The following is a 9,997-nucleotide window of genomic DNA, read 5'->3' as shown; positions in this document are numbered from 1 at the left end:
TTTTAATTTTTACAGCTTTAAATGCAGCACCAAGTAATGACTACAAAATCTTTTCGTAACAAGGCTGCGAGCGGCAAGTCACATCAGTAAATGATCACTCGTAAATGCTTCTGCCTATTATATTACATAGGCTAATGCCCTATCAAAGTTTGAAAACGCAGCGTATTTCCTAAATACTAACATAATTCTAACAATTGAACGATGACAATTGTGGGTGGTTTTACGAACTGAGGGGATTTTCAACCATTCTGTCAAACGGACAAAATTAAATGTCTATCTAAATGGACAAAATATGCTCGGTGATACTCAGTCTAAGATCCATGAATTTACATGCCGCATTTAGCAAGCTTTCCGACATCTTGAGCGACTCATATGATCGCATACGTAGCTTAGTGCGACAAAGCGTTACTGCGACCTGCTGTAGTTCTTTTGAGGATAGGAAGCCGCGCGTCATGGTTGTCATTTCAGATCACTTCAGCTTGTTCGAAGTTTGACGTGGATTTCCACGAAGATTAACGAGAGTACGATGATGATAATGCAAACGTAAGGAACGATTAATTGTTTACTTTTTTAGGTCATGGCAACGCTGCAAACTTAGTTTGTCCTGTTAATTTGTTGTGTGGTATTGCAATCACGTTAACATTGCTTTCGAAACACTTAAAATAAAAAACCAACAGTCTATTCTGTATTATGCACCATATTTCACTATAATCATAAAACAGGCTATCGCCTAAATTGAATGATCAAATAATAAATTTTCCCACTAAAACCCTCCACTAAATTCCCACTAAATCTATAACTAATGCGACACAAGTGATTTAAAGCAAGTTTACGACGACTGCGTAAAGCTGAACATGGAACAGACGCCTGTGAACTAATAAAAGTAGTCTCAATGTGAGCATCTGCGTTGTGATATTTTAGGCAGCTCATCTATCAAACGTGTTACACTAAGACGTGTTTCTGAATTAAACAAAAACGCTACATGTTCGTTTGATCTAATATTGCATAGCATGGTGATAGTAGCTGATAGCCTTATGGGCGAATCTCAGTTTTACTTAAGTGGAATGAATTGTTGTAAACTGGTCAGTTCATTCTAGTGGTTTGTAACTGACCATGCCCATACTTGAACATTGCTAAGAGGATATCTTCGAACAGGTTATTCAGCAAAAATTGTTTTGCTTGATGTACTGTATTGCCATAATTACTGCATGTCGCTTTTCTTCACCTGTTGACTCTTGTCAGAGCTAGCAAATTCGGTTCAAGCCATTTGCTGACATTCAGATTGGTAGACCGATGCTGTAACACCTGCATCAATTGCTTCCTTTTAAGTAATTATGAACAATTGCACAGCTACCCTATTCTCTGTTTTGTCGACACATTTGAAAACTCCCCCGACTTGACACTTTACGTTATATTGAATTCGTTACGTAGTACGAAGTAAAAACTTCACAGATAACTTATTTACATCATCTAGAATTTACGTTATGAAAGGTGTACGTTATAAGAGCACCCACTGTATATCTATTTTTGTGTGCATTTATAGTTTTACTTGATAAATAAATAAATAAATGAACAGTAAGAAACCAATGACAATAATTTTGTCAGTCATTTAGTTTGTCATATACAGATACATTTTTAACAGTCAAGTGATTTTTATGTCTCTTGAGAGTTATTTGGAACACAGTTGCTGTTATAGGTGTGCCGTGCGGCAAAATAATTGCTGAGATATGCCTAGAATATTGTTAAATGTCAAGAATAGCAGTTCAGTAAGTCATTTATAATACAGTCAAACAAGCTTCTTCCGAGACTGAGCTTGTTTCCTAATTGGTCTCGTGTGGCTGCAATTTTCTGTTTATTTTGGAGCTTTTAAGAGCTTGTACTCACATTTCCACATATTTAGTACTGACAACACAACAGAGTAAGCCATGGTAAATCATTTGATACCAAATAACTAATGTGAATTTTGTTGCAAGTCAACCTTTAAAGATGGTATTACATCGGAAAAAGGGTTGTTAGTTGTTACAATTCAATACCTACACAAACAAAGTAGCAAATCCCCATTTAGTTGTTGTGATCTGCAATTAAAAAATGTAACATCAATGTGTACATTATTGAATGGAGTAATTACATTCCAGACAGCGGTAATCTGAGAGAGACTTGAGAGCAACGACTCCGGTACACTAAACTTTTGCGACTCTGTGTAATAGAAACTATACATGGTTCATGGTAATAATGTTTTATATTGAGCCTTTTATTGGCCTTTAATTTTACGTGATAACAGCCCGTGTCAAAACAACCACGTTGAATTGAATACCTCATCCAAATAAGAGATTTCAACATGCAGCTGTTTTTGTTTAACTGTTCGCTTTTAAAGAGCTTGTAATCACATTTCCACATATTTTGAACCTACAACACAACATAGTAAAGCATGGTGAATCCTTTTATACCAAATAACTGTAATGTGAATATTGTTGCATGTCAACCTTAAACTTCAATGAATTTAGCTTATTAAACACATCTAAAGCTAAGTTTTAATTTTAGTAAACTTATTTTCTTTGTATCTGTTTCCAGTTATGAGTCTTTGCCTCGAGTTCACTATAAATTTAGTCAATCTGTTAAAAACATTTCTCAAGTTCGAGGAGAAAAAATACCGATTGACGCTGTTCTCGAAAGCGGCCTCGATGGCTGTACACTATAGTGGCCATCGAAAACTGTCTCAAATATTACTCATATCTCAATGAAAAAACTGGCTAGAAAGTCAGCTTGTATCTCAAGTTTATCGTGTTGGGGTACTGGTATGTAGAGGTATGGGCTGTACAGCAATAATTACTAGAAGGTGACATGTTCTAGAAGGTTCTTTTGCCAACCAGCCTGTATGTTTGTAATCATTCTTTAATTTTTAATTCTTTAAATTTGATCGTATGTTTTAGACCTTCAACTTGGACATATGAACCAAGATGTGCTGGCAAGAAATAGCGGCACATGCTGCAGAGATGCAACTCATCTGCAGAAGAAAGCATATGAATTAATCACTATCGACGTCTGGCTTCACAAGCTAACACTTCTTGACGGAGTTTCGACCGAAGCGTCACCTTGGTGACTGCGTAACAGAATTGATCACGCCAGCCTTTCCATTACAGTTGTCATACTTTTCATCAATATCCTTAAGATAAAGCCCCTGTTAGAGATACGGAAGGAGCCCAGCAAATGCCACAACTTTTTCCTATGTATCTGGTCGATAGTTTTTTCATTTTGAGTAGAGATGAGGCAGTCAGTAGAGTTATGGAGCCTATAAGAGTTAATCTTTTAATTGTTTCTGATCAATAGAGTTGCATTATTTTGAGTAAAGATGAAACTCTATCTCGAGGTATCCGTCGTATCCAGTCAATGAGGTTTCTTCACTCTTAGTAGAGCCGATACTGTATCAGGAGGTGTTGAGCTCAACATTATCTTCTGTTTTTTTCCTGTATCCCGTCTTGCATAGTGGTGACTTGATATCTTTTTATTTCCACTATGCGACTATGGTTACACCTGTATTATCATAGTTGTCCTTCTTTACCATGAACTCATACTTCTTATCAGGGAATACCGTATGAAATTTCAGCTCTGTTGGTTCGTTTTCTCGATTCACTGCAGTCTGGGGTAGACCTGTTTCTTCATCTACCTCCTTCACCTACAGCAGTTTGGTTGCTATTCCTTTGAATTAGTAGCAGGCACGCTACTGTTGTGTGGCCTCATTTGAAGCTCCCATAATAGCTGTGTATGAGTCATATTTAAAGAGAGTTCATAGCTCTAAACAACCTCGATGTGTGAACCTTTGGTTTGGTACAGCCTTGGTCACTGATTCATCATTAGCCGATCTACGGAGTAAAATATGATGGAAAAATTAAATTAAGACTATTTTACTCGGCTAGTAATCACAGCAAAGCAAACTTTAAGACATTCACGGAGTATAACAGCAGTCTGGCAATGTGCTACTCAAAGCCGAGTTAGTAGCAGACGCGCTATTTCTGTGTGGCCTTGTTTGAAGCTACCATAACAGTTGTGGATGAGTCATTTCAGACTCAAGTTGAGCTTGAGACCTCCGACTCAGAAAATGAATCCAGAAATGTGCTACTCAGAGCCGAGGTAGTAGCAGACGCCAGACTTCTGCGTGGTCTCTTGTGCAGCTATCATCATAGTTGTGGGTGAATAATTTTATAAGGATACAAATACTTCATATCTCTAAGTACAATCATCGTGTGTACCTTTTGTTGTTTTCCTAATTGACTCACTAATTCACCGTTATCTATACAGTAAAATATTATAGAGAGCATAATTTATGGCTCACTTCGACTTGCGAAACTGAAAAAAAATCCAGAAATGTGCTACGCGGGGATATATGCGGCATATCATTAAAAACGAGGATAAGATATGACGCAGAAATAGAAAGCTACTAGACGGGACCATTTTAAGTAAACTTCAGACATTGAGAGAATGTGAAACTTATGGCAGATATTCGACTAAAACTATCTATATTTTTTCTATGGTGAATATTAAGTTCGGGTGCTTAATTTTTCCAATACTTTTTCCAATCTTTTTAAGACATGTTTATGTTCCAATCAAAATTAGCTGCTCGTTATTGCATGCATAAGATTTTAAATAGTTGGACTGTTTGTCTAAAACCAACCAGCTTTAATATTTTAATATTATTTTGTTGTAATCAACATTGCTCCTTGATAGATATATCGAGTCTGTTGTTCTCTGGTGACTCACTATTGTCAAATTTTACTACTGGTGTTTCAATTCTAGTGCATGTATGGAGCAAATATTATTAATGCTCATTTGTCCTTTTTTCAGTATTTTGGATGTGATTGTGGCTTTTCAAGGAATTTCTGATTCCCTGTGCACTACTGTTGTGTTGGCACTGTTTGAATTTTTTTTATAGTACTCCATCGTCAATAGGGGGTAATGAATGCTATGAAGCAGTGACAACCTGATTCATTTTTCATATGAACTGTATGTGCATACATGGACCAACACACCTGACACCATTTTAAAACATAATTATATAAATAAATTTATAAATTGTTGATGCTATACAAAACGTGTGTGCTTATTTGATTATGGCTGTTGGCCTAATGGCTAACATTATAAGCAAACAGTAATATATATATATATATGTTTAAAAAACTTCAGATTCTAATAAAGCTAGCACCTTATTGGTTGCCGTGCTGTTGCATTGGTTCTATAATGCTTTATTATGTCAACTACCGTAATTTACCAAAACAAGGTCCCATCAGGTTAATTTTACAATTGCCTATGAGCTATCATAGTGTTTTGGAGACACGGTGCTGTGCATTGCGAACTTGGAATCACTGAGCTGGTGTTTTTTCATGTAGAGCGCAGTGCTGAGTCGAAAAGGTTTTATTCCATTACTGATTAAATAATTATAAGCAATGATTGTCACTTAGCAATTACCTTCTCATTAATACTAATATCTTTTAAATTTGAACAGTTTATGTAGGCCTATTAATAAAGAGTAGAGAGAGGATAACCATTGGCTTGAAAGAATAGATGAACTTGCATAAAACGAACAAGGCATGCATAGTTGAGGCGTACTATATTGTTATTAGAGTGCTTACTAGGTCTAAGAAAAGTGGCTAAGACTAATGATTCCATTCAATAGCTTTTGTACTAAACCTCTCGCTTGGTTAACTATTCCAAAGCCATCCTCTTGCATTGGTATGGTAGGTGACACACTCGCAGCGGCATGTACATTTATGGTTAACCTATACAATAGCTGACACTATAAACAATATAATTCAATAATGGCTGACACAGGTATCTATTTGTCATATCTGGTTTATAAAAAACAAATGAAAATTATTGGTTGACATGTGACATCACAGTGAAGAAGACATTTAGATTGTCTTATAAATTCATCACACATTCACTTTATCTCTATTGTAAAAGTTACGTTTCCTTAGCAGTTATCTTCCCTTGCTCATGTGGATCTATCGAACAACTGTTTCACCTTAGCACTGGCTTGTATATTATAAGCAAACAGTAATATATATATATGTTTAAAAAACTTTTCAGATTCTAATGAAGCTAGCACCTTACTGGTTGCCGTGTTATTGCATTAGCGCAATAATGCTTTTATTACGTCAACTACCGTAATTTACCAAAACAAAATCCCACCAGGCTAATTTTACAATTGCTTATGAGCTATCATATGGAAGATAGTGCAGTGACAACACTTGTTCAGTCTATCTTCTTCTCCGGCTAGAGAAAGCCTGAGAAGAGGATAAAACTGCGATAAGACTACGAGCTTGAAACTGGACAAGTATAACTGGAGTGGCTCAGAACCTGGTCACTTGACGGGGGAATTTTCTGTTTTTGTCACATGTCTTGCACATGCCCAGTTGCATTTAATCATGTATCATGATTAATATTAGACACTAGCCACAATGCTATATTCTATCACAGCAATATTGCAATAACCTACTACTAATAACCCAATACTATTACGAAATATAAGATAAGATATTATGCAAAAATGTGCATAAATAGTTGCAGAATCTTGCATAAGATTATTGTACACAGAGAGGTATTTGGAAAATGTATAGAAAAATAGAGAAATGTATAAAAAAATATAAATCTCGAAAAAATTGGTAAGATTTGGCATGAGATATTAAATATTAGACAAAAACAGAAAATTCCTCCGTCACGTGACCAGGTTCTGAGCTACTCCAGTTATACTCGTCCCTTGAAATTGAGTGTATCTAGGAGCTGAGTACACACTATGTTTCAAGTTAATTACTCTATGAATACCAAATGTGAATGTCTTTGGTCATTTATACAGCTATAGCGATCAAGTTTTAGGAACAAAAAGCCCGCTTCACTCTAAAATTATACTTTGAACCTCCAGTTTTGCAGACAGGCGTACTATCCATTACACTACACCTTCAACTGACCATACTAAAGAATAATACTGTCGGCTAGTGCGCTTGAAGATCATGGTTATGTGAGAGATCTTGGCCCGTAGCGATTATAAGCACAAAGCTTTTTATTGTAGTCAAAATTTAGACTAGCTTAAGTTGCTAGTTTAGGTTATTCAAATTCGTTTTGTAATTATTTTATTACCCGTGCAATGTCAGGCATTCACTTAGTATACATTTAGATAATATCTAAATGTATCTTTATATATTATCTTAGTATCTTTATGTATACCTTTGACCTATATATTATATACATGTACATATGAAGTTATCACCTGAAGAGAGTAGATCTATATCTGCTTAAGACAAGTTGGTGGTGTTTGACTCGCAGCTAAGTTAAATTTGTATTATAAATTATGTATACCGGTATGTACATATATTATATACCGTAAAACCTTTATTGGTATGGCACCTCTAATAGAACACCACTATAGGAAAAAGGTTGAAAAACATAACACCATGGCATTCAAATAGAGGTTTTACGGTATCTATATATAATTTTTGCCTCCCAGTAAGTTTCCTAATGAAAACAAGAGGCTGATGAATTTTTCGAAAGTTAGACAACAGACTGGTTAAGATTTCTAGCGATAGAAAAATAAAAGTGAGCATAAAAAGTTAGCAGGAATACGAATATAGAAAGAAGATGAGTCGTATATATTCAGGACCGAGTCACAACAAGTAACACTGGCTAAGGAGAATGTTGATGGCAATAACTAGCTGTTACATTTGTATTGCATTAGCATTCGTATTGCATTAGCATTGCATTAGTATTTGTATTGCATTAGCATTTGTGTTGCATTAGTATTTGTATTGCATTAGTTTTTGATACTTTTACACTTCACATATGTGAGCTCTAGTCATTGCAATCAAAATGCAGTGCATCTAGCCTGGGCATTATGTACAAGTACTACTTGTACTTCTCTAGCTTGGGGGCGGGAGGGGGGAGAAAGAGAGCCTTGCCCAGGCTACAGAGCATCAGGCACAAAGGAATGGTTGAATATTTGTCAATTTACTTGCTTGGGTAAATAGGAGAACATCCTATGAGAACAGGTCAGTTTGTGGGCTGCTATCAATATTGACATCCAGTAACTCAGCTAAGTGATGCCAATGTTTGTCTAAGCTTCACTAGTAGTCAAACCTAGTTAGCCGCAGGTCGAAGTACTAAAACTGGTGTTGCTTTTAGTATGGCTAGGCTGTTGCAGGTTAATTCTTTTAGCAAATAATCACTCCTATTCACTCGTATTGATTACATTGTATCAGAGTAATACATGCATTGCCTAAATTGGCACCTGATGCAATCAATTACTGTCTCAGTGATTTTCAAACAGTGTGCCTTGACAGATCGGACGGGACATATCGTAGAATATTATCAGTTAATGTTTTTCAACACCATTAAGCATATTTGTACCTTTACAAAATTTAACCATAGCAGTCTTGCGACTTTTTCTGTTCGTGTCTAGCCTAGTTGCTAACGTGATGACAATGGAACTTATCTATGGAGGGCTGTTTTGGATTCACTCAGACGCTAGACTTTGTTAGACAGACGCTGTGACGAAGAAAGATGAAAATGCAAATGACAAACGGGCCATAGAAAAAATGATGGTTTAATATTAAAAGATATTCTTTTGAACTGAAATTATTGTCAGTAAAAGTAATATAATATATATGACACAGCCTGGCTTCTAAAGAAAAGGCCAAAAAAAAGAGAGAAGACGGTGAGCTCAAGCTAATACAGCATAAGCTATCTCTTGATTAGGTTCACTCTCACCAAAGACACAATGGCACTGACTACACAGTGCTTGCTGATAAGCTGTCTAATAGCGCCATGATATCAAACAAGCTTGTACACCCTCTCCAAACAAAGTTCGATTCAAAGCAGGCTGACAGACCTATTGTACTCTTACATACATGTACAATGAGAAACAGACAAATTTATTGAGAAAAATAATTCACCAAAATCATAGCTAAACCTAAAAAGTCCCATTTAGTGGCAGAAACATTAATACTGCCAGAATGTAAATTCACTGTAAAAATGATGCTCGGCCTTGACACGACGAAGGAAATAGCCAAAACACCTCTTTCAGTGGTGACATGTCTACAGGTATTGCAACCATTGTTTTAAAAAAGATGATTGATGGAAACATTGGCCTTGCAACTTAAGGCAACAGATATTGGTTGACATTGTCAGCTCTTGGTCAACATGCATCTTATGGTTGGAGAGGCCATTGGAGAAAACTTTCCACTTTACTAGTTACTCTCAGAAAAACAGAAGAGGATGCTGGTTGATATTGTGTGTAAAAAATGTGTCACAACTCAATAAATATTGAAAATCACAGCAAGTCTACAGAATCAAACGAAGCTGATTTTAAAAGGTAACCTAAAGCTGCTTACACTTATAGTCAAGACAAGATTTGCTCACCCACACAGCTAAACAACCAACAGCTTGTAAAGTCAACTGGAAATAAGAGTAGATAACTCCAACATGGTTGTTGACATGTTAGAGAAATGAATAAATTGCAATCTGTCATTTTGTATTTTTTAGTCCATGTAAACATGTATCCTACACTTTTTGGACGATTTCATCTTTATACAGATATGTTCAGTGGTTTCTGTCAGGGGACTAAAATATTTGGCTTCAAAAATCCGTCTGACTTTTCAGAACCAGATTCTTGAAATAAAACCTGGGCTTATTTGCCAGTATCACGACACATACTATCATATACTATTAATATATTATAATTATATATAATAATACATCTTATATATAATATTAATCTATTACAATGTATATAATATATACTATACATTATCAAATATTAATATAGTATATAAAATATTATATAATATAGTGTATATATATATTATATAATAATTAACATATTATTATACACAATATATTATCTACTATATATTAACATTATATATAATACTAAAATATTATACATATAATATATTATATACTATGATATTTATATTATAAGTATAATAATGTATATATTACATACTATTATATA

The 9,997-nt window shown here is 35.2% G+C and overlaps 1 long non-coding RNA gene across 1 annotated transcript; it reads left to right on the top strand.

Moving 5' to 3' along the window:
* Nucleotides 1-433: 433 nt before the first annotated feature.
* LOC137398576 (uncharacterized) lies at nucleotides 434-5,072 on the top strand. The gene is made up of 2 exons (XR_010978969.1): nucleotides 434-543; nucleotides 2,931-5,072. It is a non-coding gene; the product is annotated as an uncharacterized lncRNA (long non-coding RNA).
* Nucleotides 5,073-9,997: the final 4,925 nt, after the last annotated feature.

Source organism: Watersipora subatra, chromosome 6, assembly GCF_963576615.1.
Source record: "Watersipora subatra chromosome 6, tzWatSuba1.1, whole genome shotgun sequence".
Classification (NCBI taxonomy): Eukaryota; Metazoa; Bryozoa; class Gymnolaemata; order Cheilostomatida; family Watersiporidae; genus Watersipora; species Watersipora subatra.
The sequence above is the reverse complement of the archived record's forward strand: the minus strand, read 5'-3'. Positions and strand labels throughout refer to the sequence as shown.